The sequence below is a fragment of the Camelus dromedarius genome, chromosome 2 (assembly GCF_036321535.1).
Source record: "Camelus dromedarius isolate mCamDro1 chromosome 2, mCamDro1.pat, whole genome shotgun sequence".
Classification (NCBI taxonomy): Eukaryota; Metazoa; Chordata; class Mammalia; order Artiodactyla; family Camelidae; genus Camelus; species Camelus dromedarius.
This window is the reverse complement of record NC_087437.1, coordinates 43,805,568-43,825,171: the sequence shown is the minus strand read 5'-3', so window position 1 is coordinate 43,825,171 and position 19,604 is coordinate 43,805,568. Positions and strand designations below refer to the sequence as shown.

The 19,604-nt window shown below is 36.2% G+C and overlaps 1 protein-coding gene across 4 annotated transcripts in view; it reads right to left on the bottom strand.

The window, feature by feature from the left end:
• Positions 1 to 19,339, bottom strand: part of NAALADL2 (N-acetylated alpha-linked acidic dipeptidase like 2) — a 1,176,025-nt gene extending 1,156,686 nt beyond the window's left edge. For 2 of the 4 annotated variants that reach the window (XM_031451310.2, XM_031451333.2), the window contains exons 1-2: positions 19,270 to 19,339; positions 6,389 to 6,437 (exon numbers count right to left, since the gene is read on the bottom strand). The gene's annotated coding sequence lies outside the window, so the exon portion shown is untranslated. Of the gene's footprint in view, positions 1 to 6,388; positions 6,438 to 18,852; positions 18,891 to 19,269 lie in introns of those variants that run through there. The other 2 variants (XM_031451340.2, XM_031451315.2) reach the window with 2 other exon arrangements.
• Positions 19,340 to 19,604: the final 265 nt, after the last annotated feature.

The window sequence follows — 19,604 nt, the reverse complement described above, 5'->3', positions numbered from 1 at the left end:
TTATAAGACAATATAAATGGTTTTTTGATGACATCGCCCACTCCTGAAAAGTGCCAGAAATTACAGTAAGTAAATATAAGAAATTAGGGTGAAATTATACAAAAAGTGAATCTAACAACTAACTTTAAAATGATCGTTTCAGAGTTTAATTTATGGATAAAGTTTTTGTATCAAAAACCTGTTACTATGTAACTTTAAGCTAAACATTGTTGCAGATTTAGGTCAGACTAAGATACTACAGTCACATATACATTATTTTTTTAAATATAAAACATTTAAAAATTTTGAACATTTAGTTTGTCAAATAAGCCTACAAACTAAAAACAGTGTCTAAATCAAGAAAATAATAAAGGTTAAAAGCAAGAAATACTGTAGCTCAGAAGTATGAGGTCTTCTGGAATTCCTTATTTTTTCCCAACAATACATATAACAGCTTCCTAATTTCCAAATACACCTTCTGACTCTAGCGGTTACTTTTAAATTTATTTCTTATTCAACTTTGCATTCTTCAGTCACTTCTACTTCTTTCTAAACAGACACGTGACAGAAAGTAAATTATAAAATCTGACTACAAAAAGAAAAAAATAGGAAGATAATTAATCATTAGAGTACAGCATTAAATGTAGTATTTAGGATGGTTACAAAAAGAACTTTAGATATACCTACACATCAGTACACATCAGGTATTCGTCACTCAACCCAATGGCTTTCCCCACCTCAAATATGAGTGCTATTTCTTAAAATAAAAGTTTATGTAAAATCGTATCAGCTTATCTAATCACTCTTCAACTTGACTGCCAGGCTACTGGTCAAGCTTGCCTATAAAGGTCCTTTTCATGTAATTGGTAATTTTCATTGTTCTTTTATCCTTTTCTCCCAGGGTTCCAACACTGTTACTGTTTCCAGCGAATGGAAGGCTTTTACATAGTAGGACAAAAGCACACAGAGCAGAGATGGCTGAGAACCATAAGCACCCCTGCTGGTTTTTCCCCACAGGAGATAATGTGCTGTGATGCAGATTTTGCTTGACTCTTGGCAGGATCTCACAAAATCTGCAAATCTCTCCCTGCAGACCCAGCAACAAAACTGTACTAGGGTTCCTAACTGTCTCTTCTGTACGATGGTTTGTTTTATGTAGCATTCTTCTAAAGGTGATTCACTGTGCAGAAGTTATCAGAGGCTGAGCAATTAATTTTACTTTTAAACTCTGCATATTCCCATGACTAACTAAAGCCCAGATATATATATATATAGACGGTTCACAAGTAACTTAGCAATATGACAGAACACCGACAATGAAGCAAAAGGGATTACTGAATTACCATGTCTATAAACTAGAGTCTACTAGCTATTCTATGTTATAAATCAACCAGCCAGTTAAAAAAGAAAACAAATAAAAGTCAATCTGGTGGGATCCTTCCCCATTCTAACTCTGTAATTCTCATTGGGTTATTTTGACTAACTTCACTGTGTGTTAATATTTGTTGGAAAGGGTCCCTTCACCCTTTCTTACTTTCACTTCAAGAGTGTAGAGAGAGCTATCATCTCCTAACTCAAAAGATGCATACACTGATGCCTCTCTACCAACAACTGACTTCATTCTCTAAATTATCTCAGACGTGTCAATTCTGAATCCAGATCTACCTTTATTTTTCAGAGCACTAGTCATTTTAGAGACATATCTAGAATACTGAAGATTTTTCCGTTTCATCTTAGTAACTATTCATTGGCTTTCAGAATAGGTTCACATTTTTGTTCCTAAAAAAGTATTCTTTAAAAGCCCATGGTATCCTCAACAAATATTTGTTAAGTATTTTAAGAACTGCACTATTATGAAAATAACTGCGAAAAATCATAGAGATGAAATTTTCTTTCTGATTTCAGTAGATGTGTGAAAACAAAATGGTTATATATTCTGATTTGATTTCCATTGGAAAGATAACAGCTGTCTTTGTGTTGAGCTCTGAAGAATTTTCCACCAGCCAAGAATAAATGTTCTAATAATAATCATTCCTTTATGGAACTAAAGAATAATATTTAAGAAGAAATAATTAAAAGAAAAAAATATTTAAAAACAAAAATCAGGGGCAAAAACAAATCTCTGGGCAAACTAATATTTTTCTTATGCCTTCCATGTAAAACAATGGCATTAAATGAATAGAATATGAAAAATTAAAGATAAATTAAATTTTGCGATAAAAATCTGAGAAATAAATCACTTCTTACTATATAATGAATTTCTAAAAGAGTCTATGTGGAATACAACCATGGAACACAATTTATTATATCCCCTTCAAATTATTCTTTTAATGAGATGTGAAATTCACAGAATATAATGCCAGATATGCTATTTATTCTTTAAAGTAATTTTAACATATAGATATTAGAAGAACAAGAAACTCACACACATACACACACATACACAGTTATTGTCTTGAAGTTCTTTAAAGTATATAAGGAAATTGTGGTATAGAAAGTCTAATGCCATCAAAAAGCATCTTGTTAAATAAAAATGCAGACAGGTTTATTATCATATATTGTGACTATTTCCAGAAATCAAATCAACATTTAATTAAATTTTATTTCACAGGCTTCTTTTCATAATAAATTACCATAAGCTTAGGAAAAGGAAATGGTGAGGAAAGTTCCCCAAAGAAATATATATTATTTTGAATAGTAATTTATTTTCACACAAAGTAGTAGTATTTTTTTCTAATATGAATAAAAAGATCTTAACCACAGAAAAATCCACATAGCCTTACCAAGATACCTAAAGACCAAGAATTTCACTCAATAATTTTGTCCACAACACTACCCACCTTTTCCTACAAAATGACAAATTTTTTGAAAAAAATATAATTATTAAACTCAGAAAGGTCCCACATAGCCAACAGAATTTTTATAATATAATACTGACAAACTGTTTTACTCTTGAGATCAATAAAAAATAAATTATACATAAAAAATCAATACTTAATTCATACAGCTATCACTATTAATATCAGTGTAAAACACTTCATTTTGCATGTAACTGTGGTAAAATGCTTTATACTAGAAAAAAAAATAAACTCTATGGTGAATGAGTAGTATTTCATTCCTTACACTCTATTTAGCATCTCTGAGCACATTCTCTAAAGTATATTTATGGCTCTCAGGCTGCATAAGGACATCCAGTTGAAGTTAATACTAGTTTAATGAAAGGAACAAATATATACTTTACTTTTCACAATCACAATACGTCCATCGCAACTAAGCTGAGGCTATCATACCAGTCACAGAGAGCAAGAAGTTTTTCAAATTTCAAGGAATATGGAGGGAGAAATTCTAGGAATTAGCTAGTATGTAATTGAGGGAATGGAAGAAGAAAAGGAAACTGTAATCTTTTAAGAAGAATTTTTTCAATAAGCTTCCTCAGTTGAAGAGAAATTTGCATTAATTTAAAGAGCAAATATTTACAGAAACAACTTAAATGGCCAACAACAGAGAAATAGATTTATTATGGCCAAGTCAGATGATGTACCATGCAGTGGTCAATAATTACACTTACAAAGTTTAAAATAATATTTAAAATACTCTATATACATTATATTGAAAAAGCAGGATGTTAAAATATCTAGTATGATCTCAAAAATATGAGGAAAAATAAAACGGAAAAAAATCAGAAAAAAATGCTAAGATTTTAACACTGGGTAGTTAATTATAGGTGACTTTATTTTTCTAATTCTTTATACATTTCTAGATTTTCTAAATGTTCTGCAATAATTCTGTATTATTTTTATTATTAGAAAAAATGTTTAAAACATAAAATGTTTGATTTTCCAAAGAAAGTATTCTCTGTAAGTCAATTTGAAACTAATACAACAAATCAGATTTTAAATAGCTGTACAGTTGATACTGCACTTAAACAACATGGGTTTGAACTGTGTGAGTCCACATACACATGGATTTTTTTTCAATGAATACATAATACAGTACTACATAATCATCAGTTGATTGATTCCACAAATGCAGTACCATGCATGTGGAGGCCCAATTGTAAAGTTAAAAGTGGAATTTCAACTTCAGGGGCAGGAGGAGGGTGTGTGCCCCTAACTCCCAAGCTGCTCAAGGCTCTCCTGTACTCACCTTTCAGAAAGTAACACAGAAAGTAAAAAGTTTTATATTCATGATCTGTATCACTTGGATTTTTCTATGCAAACTTCTTCAACTAGAAATAAATGCTAAATGTTTCCATTTTTCCTACACAATTTTTATACATGAACAAAAAAAGCTAACCAAACACAAAACTGATCTTTGAATTATTTCTCTTCCTGATCCAAGAGGAAAATATTTTTAGGGTTTATATGATATGGAGAATAAAAAAATCAAAAATAGCTCTTACTATGCTTTATTCTGTATGTTTGACTCCAGATGCCATGACTCTTAACGTACCCTGGCATATCCTTATTTGTTCAAGATTATTTATGGGTGTTATTGGTCGGGGAAAGGGGAACTGTTTTGGGTTTTGTCTTGTTTTTTCGTTTTGCTTTAGCAGCATGCATTCATTTTCCTATAAAGACAGATCATCTGGAAAGCAGGTTTCAGTTTTTCAATCTTAGTAATGTTGCCAGTGTCCCATTAACATGTTAAGGCAACTTGCCAAAAAATTAAATAATTTTTTCACATCACTTCATAATTACAGAGAACATACAATATAATATGCAGGTGGTTTAGAAAACGTGAATCAAAGGCAAGATTGCTGTCATTAGGAGCTCTAATACCACTTTGTAAAGCTTCAGTTGAATCCCATTTCGAAGACTATATCCAAGAGAAGAAACCATCTTTGAAGCTTACAGTGGTACATTTCACTTGATGAACCTAAAGCTCTTTAAAAATCAGCATTTTAAATTCCCATTTTGAGTGTAAAGCATTCAGTGAATCTATAATTGGGCTGAGATGACCTAATGAATCCAGCACAGACGCTGAGAGTTCCAAGTAAGCATTCTTCCAAGTCACTGTCCACTGCATGTTTTTCAGTGTTAAACTTATTTAACACCAATCCTGAGAAAGCCAACTAAACAGTCTTCATTTTCATTTTCCCCAAGTCCCCAGTTTCCTCAAATCTGACATCTCCTCCATTTTAAAACACACTTGTCTCTTAGCATCTCTCTCATCCCAGACATCTAGTCCCTCGTGTCTCCCAGGGTTCTATTATAAGAGGCCTCACATGGGCCTTTTCTCCGTAAAGAGCACTGCAGATTCTGGATGAGCATCTCGCAAAACAAACAAACTATATATATATACAGAACACACACACATATATATGAGAGGATTGATATAGGGTTATCAACTTATCAATAATACTGTTCCTCAAAAGAGTAGGACAGACAAGATTATAGAATAAAAGAGAGCGGGAAAACTCACTGCATAACCCTTATTTTCTCATTCTGTCAAAGACCAGTGGAAACTTCATAAAAACCTTGGGAACCACATCCTTCCAACCTCTCTCCCCTCACTATCTTGCCCATCCCCCAGGTTTTTCTCTGCCCGGGAAGAATACTGGCTTGCTACTCTGATCATCTTTGTAGCCCTCTAAAAGATAACAGAGCTGTGAAGAAAACATTAAGTAAATTAGGAAGCAATCCTGAGTAGTTTAGTAGCTCCACCAGAACAATGTGAAATAAAGAAGAAAAAATGCATTGAAAGTGCATCTGCACATTTTAATAAAAGAAAAAATGGGAAAGCCACTACTTACAACAAAGTTAAAAAAAAAATACATGGATTTGGATAGTGGCAAAGATTTGGATTGTAAGGCAAAAAGAACACCAATTGCTAGTCCCAGCTTGGTCTCATTTGAGTCAGACCTATATGAGTTTGAGCAAGTCATTTAATACTTCTTTGTAACTGAAAAGGGCTAAACTAGGTTATCTCTTAAAGTAACTAATTATACCTCTAAGAATAAGAATAATGTTCTCTAGAGAATAAATTAAATGTAAAAATAGTGTTAACTTTTGTATCCCAACATTGTGTTTCCTTGTTTTACTTTTATTAGTTATATATTCCAAAAAGGATGTGATGTGGGTTCCAAGGAAGGACACATAAAATGAGACTATTATAACAAGAAACTGATGCTCTAAAAATATTATACTTCTTTATTCAAGTTTTTCAACTTCATTTTTCATACTCACATGTTCACTATCAGTAGAAGAAACAAAGGGTGAACTGAAAATGGAGTAGCTAAGTAAACTTTTGAAAAAGCTAATCCTAAATATGTCATAAGCTACTGCTACCTAATAATATTAGCATCAAACCATCATCTCTCTAGTCTAATAAAATATAAATCAGAGTCTCAGATAAAGACATAGTTTTGTGAATTAAAAAACACACACAAGACAAAACACTGTCTTACCTTCCAGGGATTGTTTTATTTCCTCATCCCTCCAAGTACAACAAAAGCTCTGTGAAAGGCAAATCAAGATATACTTCAGTTTCTCTCAGCAAAGAACAGCTTTCAGTGTTTATTGAACTTAACTGAATTCTAGGCCCAAATGGTCTAGTCATCTATTATCACTATAAAAATTCCTTATTTCCTAGATCTGTCCAAAACCATGTTTCAGACCATGTATCTCAATATTTCTTTTGGGGGAAAAGCCTGACCAGGTTGATTTTTCTATTTCTCTACTTTTCCTCATGCCATCCCTACCGTGCAGCATAACTTGGTGCCATTAAGTGTCCCAAGAAGTGAACATGGACCCAGTAGATGGCATTCTGGAGACCTACATGTGACCCATTTATAATTAAGTTCAGCTGCAATTCTGTTATTGACCCTCACTCATTCCTGTTTAGCTCCACCTGCTTAATACAAGTCTTGGAACATCTTTTATACTTTCAAGGCTTCTGCTTCTTTACTCATAAAATTCTTATCTATTTACATCAAGTGTCTTTGGGGACTATCTCAAAACAGACTTCCCCGTAGGACCCTAAGAGTCATCATCCTCCTCATTCCTGCCCAGCTTACCCACCCTCTCCCAAACACACACACACACCCACAAAATGTGTCTGCTAATCTCCTTTGTAATCTTGAAAAGGGGCAACATCTGGCTTTACTGGATATTAGAGTTTCAGGTAAAGTAAATCTTCACTTTCTATTAATCTATATTTTCCTTTCAGTACATCAGCTTGCTTAAGCAGCAAAAGGCAGTGAAGTGATAAAATGAAGTTGTATCTTCAACCCCTAATCACACCTGATGTGAGCCTAGGCAACTTCTGTGTGATTGGCAAGGCTAGGTATAGAGCACACTTATGAGTCTATAATCTATTTGGGGAAGAATATCTTCTCATGGGAGGTGCAGGTGGAATTTGGGAGTAGCTTTGGTTTGGGCTATTATGTTACAGCACATTAGAGAGTACTTAGCTTGTCTCATGAAGAGAAATTCATTTAGTAAGCTTAATAAGAGAAATTCATTTAATAAGTACATTCTGGGCACCATAATGACAGGCGAGTAAGGAGGCAAAGATTTAAAGACATTGTCTGCTCATATGACAAATAAAACATGGAGGAGAGAGAATGAATATACATTGAAAATGATGCTAATAAAAGCAGCCATGTATACAGGGGAATACGAGGCCACAGTGGAGGGAGTGTGACTGGCTCTAGAGGAAAGGGTTGGGGACATTCACAAAAAAGATATATTACTGGCTATATGGGCATTTATATAAGGGAGAAATACATTCCAGGAAGAGTGTCCACATGTGTGGAAAGATGAAAGATAAAAGGCAGGTTACTTATATCACAAACATGAAAAAAAAAAAAAAAAGCATGTTTAGGATCTTATCCTATCAGAAGATGAGGATGGAGTCTTTAATGGAGGCCAGATTATAATGGGCCTTGTTCAGAGTATAGTGGGCTAAGAAGTTTAGGTTCATCTCACAGGCAGTGAGGGGCCACCAGGGACTCTTAAGCAGAGGAGTGATGGTATTAAATGATCAGATATCAAACACCTACTGGTAGATGGTGACTTGTAAAATCTTCCCAGTCTTTCACCACCAAGGAAATCCCCTCAGTAATTTTTCTTTGGGAAAGAAAAGCCCCTTATTGTTTGGCAAAGAAAACAGGATGAAATGGTTTGATCCTAACCCATATCTGATCTTTTCCAGGTCCCCTTCCTCATGTGTGTGGAGAATGAGAAAATGGTGAAAAGAAAAGAAATTACATTTTATTACGTATTAGGTACCAGGAAACATGCCAGGTGCTTCACACACATTATTATCAGATTTAACTCCAGCCTTCTAAGGTAGGTAAAATTATTCCCATTTTAGAAAGGAAAAAGTAGAGGCCAAGCAAGTTGTCAGAAATCAGAGTAATAGAATACCTAGGTGAAAAACTAGGATTTAAACCCAGACTCAACTAACTTCAAAGATACTCAAGTAGGATAATGTAGCTTCTCCATATGCCACCTTAATTTATTCTTACAATAATCATTTTATAAATAAATAACTTAAAATTCTGAAAGGTGGTCATACATATAAGTGGGTCAAGGAGGAGATGAGATGCAAAAGATAGACAAGGCAAACGTCCTAGAAACATTTTTAACTGCTTAAAGGTGAGCTACTGAAAGACAGATATCAAACTAACAAGACCTTCCTTAATCCTTCCACTATCCTTAGCGTTGCATTAGTGAACAATGTTTATTGGTTACAATGCTATTTTTGTCTATATTAAAGTGAAAGAATAGCTATGTAGACAAAAACGTATGTTATGAAAATGTGTAAAGATTTCTTTTCACTACCCCCCAAAATATGTAAACCAAAAAGAAGACATGAGAAATAGAGCAATTCTTTAAATAATCAGGGAGACAGAAACTAATATAATGGTAAGTCCTTTTTTAAAATCAAACATTAATTCACAGGTTTTGTAACTACTTTGTCCTACACACATTGTGACGGGTTTTTTTGGTCATAAAAATGCTTAGAGGAGTTCAAATTGGATACATACTAAGAAAATGACTAAATTATAATACAAACATATCAAGTTTCTATTATGTAGTTTTTTGCTTGCTTTAAAATTGAATTCTTGGTAACAATGATATGAAATATCACACAATTAGATTTTTATATTTGATACTGAACAAATAAGAGAACAGCTGCTTTTTTTTATAGGTATATACCAGGCAGCAATGAAGTGAGGAGCAACTTTCCCCATTCAAGGGGAGAACTGGTCATGATGAGTCACCTGAATCTCACTAATGTCACTGTAGCTATATTGGCAATAAATTAAACCCTCAGTACTAGCAGATTCCATACTAACATTCTCAAATTGGGGTTGATACAGAGGTTAGAGAGAGATGGCAGCATACCATGTTATTCTTCGTAAAAGTAAAAACCAAGCCACCCTTCCTTTCTGTACATACACAATATCATTTTTTTAATTAACTTTAAAAATGTTCAATATTTAATAACCATTAAAATCGATTTTTTTCATTCTGAGTGAAAATAAGGATATAGAGGAAAATTACATCATTTTCACTGGTAGAACAGGATAAAATATATTTAACAAGATGAACATCCTCATTCTCTGCCTTGTCCTTTCTATGCACTCAACTCAAAGTTAGTAAAGCAAATGAAAAATATATATATATATATATATACATACATATATATTGCTGTCTTCACCTTGGAAAATTAAGATGGAACATAATGAAGATGAAAATGATCTGGACCTAACGTTTAAATACCACTACAATAATAATATTATGAGGATTATTCAGATAGCACAGTAAAAACTTAGGAGACAGGAATTCTTTCTTTTCTTCAGATAACCTAAAAAGAATGGGAAAGGACTAATGGATAAGCAGCTATTACTAATTAGAGCACAAAGTTTCAATACTATCTCCCAAACTCCAAAAAACACTTTATTGCTTGTAGAGCTGGAAGATAGCTATTTCATATATTCAAGATCACAAATTTTCAAATGATGAAGCTACTAAAACTATTATCTATGCAAACTGTGCTTTAACAATACATTTACACTGTTCATATGACAATATGTAAGAATAAAATCCTAGATCATAATTGCTGGAAATACTTCTGAGGAAATCTATCAAGAAGGATATCTGAGGCCCTAGTAACAGAATAATTATCCTCATATGATATTGACTAAACAAAATAAGAAAGTGAGTGATCTTGATGTAATTGTAGATATCAATACCTGTAAAACCAAGCATGGCACAATGTCATTTAACAGCACTTTTGATAATGCTGAAATGTTATTTTCCTCCAACTCTGGGTTCCTCAGGAAGATACAAGATTGTTTGAGTACTTAAAACCTTCAACAAGATTCCTCTTTCTATTTGCTCCCCCATTTTTTTTTTAAGTCCTGTCTGGACAATTCCAGCACACATGCAAGAATCAGTCATAGCGATGGAACCATATGACATCATCAGGGCCTTACCTTCAGGCACATGAATGGAATGTCTAACCTCCCAAAACAAGTTTTTGAAGAAAATTTGAGTTTGAGCCTTCCAAAAAGTCTTTCACAAATAATTTTATCTGTTAAAACCATTTTGACTATTGAAGCCTTCCTGCAGTATAATAATATTGCATCTTTTTCTTACGTAGCCCAAAATACAAAACAATCTAGCATTTGTATAAAAATATCTCAAAAATTAGAAGAAAGAAAGTGACTGATTCCTTTACTAGATTAAATATCCCTGACTTTTTTTAGTATCTCTTTTGCAGGGCACTGTAAGAGGGATCTTTGTGGTGATAAAATAGTTCTGTATCTTGCTAGTGGTGGTAACTGCATGAATCTACATGAGGTAAAATGACACAGAACTATACGCACAAGTTGCACCAATGGCCACTTTCTGTTTTGATTTCATACTGTAGCTGTATAAGATATAACCAATGCGTGAACTGGGTAAAGGGAATGAATGCACTATCTGCACTATTTTTGCAAATTCTTGAGTATCCACAGTTTCAAGATAAAAAGTAAAAAAAAAGCGGGGGGGGAGCTTCTCACAGAAATCATAATATCTCAATGCCAAAATTATAGGAGGAAAACTATAAGATTAAAGAGGAAAATCATTCTTGTAAATCTAAAAGATCAGTATGTGTAAATATCAGAAAAGCAAGTAAACCAAAGCAGGTGGAAAACGGTTATAATCTGAGTATTAGATAGGACTGCATATAAGCTTACTCTGAATATAAGCTTAATGGGACTAAACATGATGGGAATATGACAACAAAATTACCTATCTGCATGTCAACCTGTGTTCTTTCCTGGGGTCTGAAAACATATTCTATAGAGACTTACCACAAGCAAGAAATTATTTTGAAGTCTTGAATTTTATTTTAAAAAGTGTGTATTTTGCGCTGGATGCCATATTCACATTCTTTTATAATTTTAAACATTTACCAGCTAAGTGACTTAACTACTTTCTCCAAAATTTTTTTTTTTTTTAGTATATTTGACATTCCAAGAAGACAGCCATGTTTATCCAAGTCTTCCAACATAGTTCAGAGTACCCCAGTTAGGAATCATATGCTTATTTTCCAGCTTCAGGGTGGTGACTAACAAATCATTTAGGCTAGCCTATTGTACGGCAGCCACTAGACTACCTTGGCGACGAGGCTATTCTTCAGAAAATTCTTAGAAGACGGATAACTGCTAGCCCTATATGATTTCAGCTATGGTTTACTGGAAAAGGACTTATCCTAAGAGCCATGAACCTCCTTTAAACAGAGCCTTCCTGGGAAATATCACTCCCACACTGTTTCGTCTCAACAAGAAGCAGTGAAGCCTTGAGGTATTTGCATAAACATACACACCTAAGACTAGGCTTCCTGCATAATTAGCAGCTATTTTGCTTGAAAATACCTGGTTTTTAAAGTTTTCTAGGAATTTAGCAAAATTAAACTTAGGAAAAGGGTCCAGACTACAAGCCTTTGTAAGTTGTTCCCAATCAGATTCATACCACTTAAGAATGTCGAATAAGGGATGTTTTTTATCACCTAAATGTAATTAAAAATTTGAAACTGACTTCTACGACCAGCATTTCATAAAAGTGTTACAGTGCACCAGAAGGTGTTTACTTAAGTTTGAGCACACTGTGAGAGATCTGAAGCCTAGTAGGGAATATGTTTCAGGTTTAGTTCAGAAAAGCTGAATGGTCGCCATTGGGAGCTGACTAGTCTGTAAGTGCTTTTTACAACCAGAAGATGCCCCAAGAAGTTGTGGAATCACTGAGTAGTGTGTTAAATTAAAAATAAAAAAAATTTTAAAACCTCTACTATTTTACAGAGCAAGTATGATTTGTTTAAAAAGTGTTTCTGCTTTATGTTTTTTTTTTCCCTCCAGTAAATGTAAAAAGATAAGGAGACCCAAAGTACATTTAGGAATATATTATTTGAGGTTATTTTACTACCGATAATAATTGGACTCAATGCACAGAAGTGAACACAGCCTATGTAGAGTTATAAATTTACCAACAGATAAGGCTGGACATAATAAATATAATAAATAATATTATATAATAAAGTTTTAAAACTGAATAAGTTCATTAATAATTTTCTACGAGAAGATTGTAAAAAAGCAAAAAGTCACCTGTAATATAGAAAATATTTATGTATGGCATTGTACACAATGGAAAAGTCAAAAAGTATAGAATTTTCATTATCTGTTCTTAAAAGGATTCATAACTCTTCTAACCTTTTTCATGACTAAACATCTAAAAAATAAAATATCTGTAATATACTTCTAACCAAACTTTGGTAATTAATAATGAGAGCAAATCCCATTATGATTAAAACCCAACTTTTTAAAAATTGAAATCACACTTATAAACCAGTTGTTGGGGGAAATTATGCTAGCTCAAAATACAAGGTTTCTATGAAAGATAAATCACCTTTCTTATCCGAACTGCTCAGATCAAAATGTCAAAACAATTAAATTACAATTTTGTCTGACATCAACATTCCATGCAGCAGTGCAAAACAGACAACCCTGATTTCAGGCATACTGTTTGCTTTTAACTGGCAAACAAATTGAGCAATGAATCAAACTTTACTAAAGAAACCATGAGGCATACTGCCAGATCACAGAGGTCAAGGAATTCATCAAGACTCACTTTCTATACAACTGTATGCATTTGTCTAAGGGAGAAAAAAAAATCATCCATTCTCTCATCAAATACAACAATACACTAACATAAGGACAGATATTTCACTGCCTCCACATCAAATATGACCACAAATCACACATAAAATGAATCATATTGTTTTTATAGTTATACGGGCATGCTTATATTCTTGTATATACATATCTGTACATGTGTCCATGTGTATAGAGAGAAAAAAGGGAGCTTAAATTCTTGTCCTTACAAGCCTAGTTCCTCCATGCCACTATCTCATCTACATCTTTGAATGTACCATGTAAAAAAATACACCATGATATTTTTGAGTTGTAAGAAGCCCTGCAATGATCTTGAGCTACCTCTTCACTTTTCAGTTTAAAAAAAAAAAAAAGAAAGAAAGAAAGAAAAAGAACAAAAGAACTGGGACTAGAACTCTGGGCCTGAGACCCCTAATCTTTTGTGTCAGTCATGTCATACACTAAAGATATGGACTCCTGAGAACTGGTAAATACTGTGGGAAGAAACAACACAATAAGCTCCTATTGATATCATTTTATATCTACTTACTTTTTAAGCAAAACGTTCTGCTTTCAAAAATCCACTGAGGCTTCATGAGAAAAAAATGATGCACCAGATTTTTCTATCCAGGCATATCTGGATTTCATACACTATTCAACTGTAATGCACATTTAGGATTAGTCAGCATCCTAAAACCTTTACATTTATAATCACCCTACAGAACAAGTGCAAATCATTGACTTATGAATTTTCATTCTCTGGTTGACTAAATTCTTTTTCACATTTTTTCATATAATTTTTCTATGTATCTAAAGAGAATGCATCATTATAATTAAGGATATAAATGCTGTAACAGGACTGCCTCACTCCACTACTTACTACCATGTAACCTTGGGCAAGTTAACTCAACCACCTTATGCCTTAGTTTCATTTGCAGAAATAACAGAACTCACATGATAGGGTTTTGGTGCAGATTAAATGAGTTAGCACATGCAAACCAAAACAACAGCGCTGGCTGTTAGTAAATGCTCAAAAGATATTACCTATTATTACTAATTTTTAGTCAGGTAATAGATTAACATATTGGAACTAAAAGAATATTAGAGATCACATAGGACAGGACTTGGCAAGCATTTTGTAAAGGGCCTGACAATAAATATTTTCGGCTTCTCCAGCCATACTGTCTCTGCCTCAACTACAAAACTCTATGGCAAACACAGACACAGACAATAAACTGAGGGATGCAGTTGTGTTCCAATAATACCCTACTTATAAATACAGGTAGCAGGCTGAATGTGGCCTGAGGCCAATGTCTACAGCCTCCTCATGTAGAAAACAACCACACTCTACCGAGAAAGTGAAGAACAGAGAGATGAATTGAGTAACAGAAAGTCAGCCAGCAAGCCACTGGCAGGTACAGAATTAGAAGCAAGAACTCCACAATTAATTCAGTTCAATGTTCTTTCTACCTTTCCATATAGGACAAGCTCCATGACATCTTCCTTTGCTGATCTACAAACAGAAACAATCTCTCCCTTTTCTACTCTCCCACAACATACAAGATCAGCAGAAAATCAAGAGATTTTGAAGGGAGATGAGTACACTAGGGTTCATCATCCTATTCGCTCTACTTTTAAGTGTCTGATAATTTCCACAATAAACTAAAAAAAAAAAAAAACCTCTCAAAGCACCCAGTACTCTTCACATGGCATTTATCAATTCTCTCAAAACATCTGTGTATGTTCTTTTCTTTTTTTCTCTCCTAGAAATGGTAATTTGAAGGCAGGGATCATGTCATTTGCATCTTGGTATCACCCTCTCCTGCCAAGACCTCACACAAAACCCTATTTCATAATTACAATTCAATAAACAAGTGGTTCCTAAACAACTGAAGGAAAGGCATCTCAAACAAGGTACTACTTACAACTGCAAAATTCTCTCCATCTTGTCAAATGGCTCTGTATCCACAAGCAATGTTGTCAAAATGTCCTTTACCTACCCCCAATTTGTTGCCAATCTGGTCTTCATTATATCATTTTCAAAATCCAACTGAAATCTATTTCTAGCTAACATAATACCACCTCTCTACAAGTAGATTCAAGAGCAACAACACTGTTTTCTATTAAATCACACTTGGTACTTAAAAAGTAAACTGTCTCCTTGATATGATAATAATGGTCTTAGAACATTACTACAGTTATCCAGCACCACTGGCCGTAGATTCAATTTTTTTACTCTCCTCATCATAGACTTTCCCAAATGACATGATATAATCTTGCTTATTTTATTTACTTCTTCACCTCTAACTTTATAATCTCAACTTCCTTTCCAAGTCTTCTCCCAAACAGAACTCAAGGCAAAAATTCCCCCCTTTTCTTTCCTCAAGAAAACACAAAGTTCTTTGCTTCAAGAAATTCTCAGAATCTCAAAGTATTTTCTCACCAAGTATATCTCAGATCAAATAGGAAAAGAGGTAAAAGTTCCTACAGATTTCTCATCCACTATATGCCACACGACACAATAAGAGAAGGAATCCAAAGAGAACCACCACACAACCCCACCTGCATCTGTGTCCACACAGTCTCTCTTCTCTTATTACTATAGATAAATTGCCCATAACCATAGAAACAGATAACCTCTCCTGTTGCATCCTCCCAAACACACTTAAGAATACTATTCCTCCATCTCTTCTGCACTGTCAATTTTCCACCTCCATTGGCTCTTTCTCACAAAAATATCAATATCCCATGGTTTTGTACATCTTTTAAAACTCTTTACAGAACATAGCCCTCCAATTAATGATCTATTTCTCTCCCTTTCTTTTCAATAAAAATCTTCAAGGGATGTACTCTATCACCCTCTTTAATGTCTCTTTTTCTACTACTCTGTCAAACATTCCAAACAAGCCTTCACCACCTACAGCTCCATGGAAACTGATACCTTCAAGGTCATCAGTGATTTCCTTGGCTAAATCAATTCTCAATCCTCATCTTTAAAATAGCTGACAAGCCCCTTACTTCTTCAAACACTTCCTTCATTTGGCTTCCATGTTTCCACGCTCTCCTACTCTTCCTCTTGCCTAGCATACAGCTCTTTTTCAGAATCTTTTGCTGGTTGCTCCTCACCACATCATGTTGGAGGGCTCCAAGGCTCAGTCCTTGATCCTCTTGTTTTCTAACCCCACATATTTTTGATGGGCTTATCCAGTCTCTATGTATACTGGAGAATCCGAAACACACATCGTTAGCTTGGCCTTCAGACTGCCTGCCTGACATCCCCACTTGGATATTTAAAATGCATCTAACCCTTAACATGTCCAAATCCAAATTCTTAATCCTCACCACCATGTCTTTTTACTGCTGTATCTTCTCTGTCTCAATAATAAGAAGTTTTATCTTTTCAGTTGCTTAACACATTGATCGCCCACTGTGGATCGAGTGCCCCGAGGAAACACAACTCTCCACTCAGATTTGGGTGATGTGGCGATCAACGTTTTAGGCAATTAAGTTGTCCTTAATTTCATTTGCTCTCACACTCTGTATCTAACCTGTCAGCAAATCCCATGGATTGTACTGTCAAAGTACATCCAGAATCTGAACTTTTCACCACCTCCACTTTTACCATCCTGGTCTAAGCTACCATCTCTGTCACATGGTTTATTATAATAGCTCAACTGATACCCTTTTTTCTGCCCTTATCTTTCTTCGATCTGTTCTCAACTCAGTAGCAAGAGTAATGGAATTAAACAGCTCTGTCAGACAGTTCTGATGAAAACACTCCGCAGCTTTCCTATATCACTTCTAGTAAAAACCAGAGTTGTTACAATAGCTTACTAGACCATTTATTATTATCTACCCTCTATTTCATTTAAGGCCACATTCCCTTCTTTCCTCCTTCCTCTACTCCATTCCACCCACACTGGCTTCTTTGCTGATCCTTGCACACACGTTTGTAGGGCCTTTGCATTTTCTATTCTTTAAGCCTGGAAAACTCATACTTCAGCTATCATATGGCTCACTCCCTCACCTGCTTCAAGTCTACTGAAATATCCCTTTCTCTGGAGGCCTTCCCTTACAATTCTATCTTGAACTGCTAAACACACACACACACACACACACCCCTTCTTGCTATGTTTCTCCACAGCACTCATTACAGGCACACCTCATTTTATTGCAATTCCCTTATTGCACTTCACAGATATTTTTTTTTTTAACAATTTGAAGGTTTATGGCAACCATATATTGTCAGATGATTAGCATTTTGCAGCAATAAAGTATTTTTAATCAAAGTATGTACATTGTTTTTTAGATATAATGCTATTGCACACTTATAGACTACAGTATAGCATAAATGTAATTTTCATATGCATTAAGAAACTAGGAAAAATTCATGTGACTTCCTTCATTGTGATACTCCCTTCATTGTGATGGTCTGGAACCAAATCCACAATATCTGAGGTATTCCTGTATACTATCACCTTACACTTTTCTATGTATTATATATTGTCTCCCTCTACTAGAATGTGCATTCCAAGAAGGCACTACTTTATTCCAGTGCCAAGAACAATGCTTCGCACACATTAAACACTCGATAAATATTTGTTGATTAAAAGAATGAGGAAGTATTTCTATGGGAATCTTTTCATAAGTAATGATTGTATCATTTTACTCTTGTTGGTCCTTTAATAGTCTAAAATACTATTTGTATGGTACCAGGAATACATTAGATCACCCTTATGAAGAATTACTTTTACATTCCCCATAAGTCCTGAGATCAGAGATTACTGCCAATTGTAAAGAAAAAACTCTGAGCAGTTTGAGGTGAAAGTATTCTTGAAAGATCTCTTCTTTCTATTAAGAATTCGTAGAGGGGGAAATAAAAGAAAACGGGGAAAATCGTACTCAAACATCAAAGCCCAGTTTAAAAGCCAACCCTTTCATTAATCCTTTCCTCCCTCATTCACCCAGAGCAGTCTGTACCACCATCCCAGTGCTCACCAGGTTAGTAATGTCCTGGATATGTAATCTCTGGAAGACAGGAACTGGATCACTTTTCTCTCTTAACCAGTCACCCATGATTGGCATTCAAAGAATTATTACCGGATCGAGTTGAATGGAATAAATGCTGTAGGAACCTGTGACGTAACTGCTTGTTAAAACGCAGTCCAGTAACACCATTATCTAGGTATCTACGGTCGATTGCAGACAAACCTGTGTCCTCTATTCTGCATGGCCGAGACAGTAGGACACACAGCCCAATAACTTAGTCACATGCACAGGTCCAGAATCCATTACTCTACTCCTCAGGATGTTCAAGCCATAGTAAGCAAATATTAACTGATAAGGACGATAGAAAAGTAAAGGATGCTGTATCTTCTTCTAACAGTGCGGGATAAAAGTAGACAGACACTAATAGATGAGACACCCAATACAGAGGAAAACTGAAAAAAAAATACTAATAATTTTTAAAATGTGGAAAAAGAAGGGGGCGGACAAGAGGGTGGAGAAACATGGCAGAAGACCTCAGGTCAAACGTGGAAGTAAGCGAGACACTAGGGTAGAAATCAGCGCAAGCGCTGGTCACAGGCTGCTCTTTCAACAGCCCCTCATCAGCTTCCTCGAGCAAGCCTTCCTGCGCGTCCTCCGGGACGGCATTCCACGCGCGGGGGCGTCCCTCCGGGCGAGCCACCCTCAAGCAGGGTCTGCAGCGCCGCGGTCTTTACCTGCGTCCCGTCAGGACGCCCGGGCGACCGGCCCGGCGGGCGTGTGTGCAGGTGTGAACGTGTCAGACGCAGGCGCTCGGGAGCTGCGGGGCCGTGCTCTTCGACAGCCGGCTTCGGGAGGTGGGCGGGGGCCTCGAGGCGGGGGGCCGGGGCTGCTCAGGCCGGCGGGTGCCCGGGGGCGGCTGGAGCCGGGGGCCCCGCGCGCGGCCCCACCAGGTCTCCGCCGCCCGAGCTCCCCTCAGCCTCGGGGATTCGACGCCCCGGTTGGCGCCCTGGGACCCGCGCAGGGGTGCGGCCTCAGCCGCAGTCGGGGCGGGAGGACGAGAGCGAGAACCGGACCTCTGGGCCGAGGCCGCGCCGCCTCAGAGCGCCCAGCTGGTTTTGGCAAAACTTTGGAAACAGAGGGACTCGGATTACCTGAGCGGCGCGGGCGCGGGCGCGGGCGCGGGCTCGTCTGCGGTACGGCTGCCGGGCGCGGGCCGGGTTTTCAGCAGCCGTAAAGCGGGAGGAGCGCGCGAGCCCTCGCCCCCGAGCGGCGGCCCCGGCGCCTCCGCCGCGAGCGTCAGCCGCTTGGCAAGGAGCGGGCTGGGCTGAGTCATAATAAAAGAGACGTTTGCCGAGCGAAGTGGGAAGGGGGACTCGAGAAGCCGTGGTAAAAGGCGACAGGCTGAGTATAGGGAAGGTTTTGTTGTTTTTTAAAGCGGGCAAAACTGGAAAACTTGCCCCATGATGGGAAAAAGATGAGCTTCTTT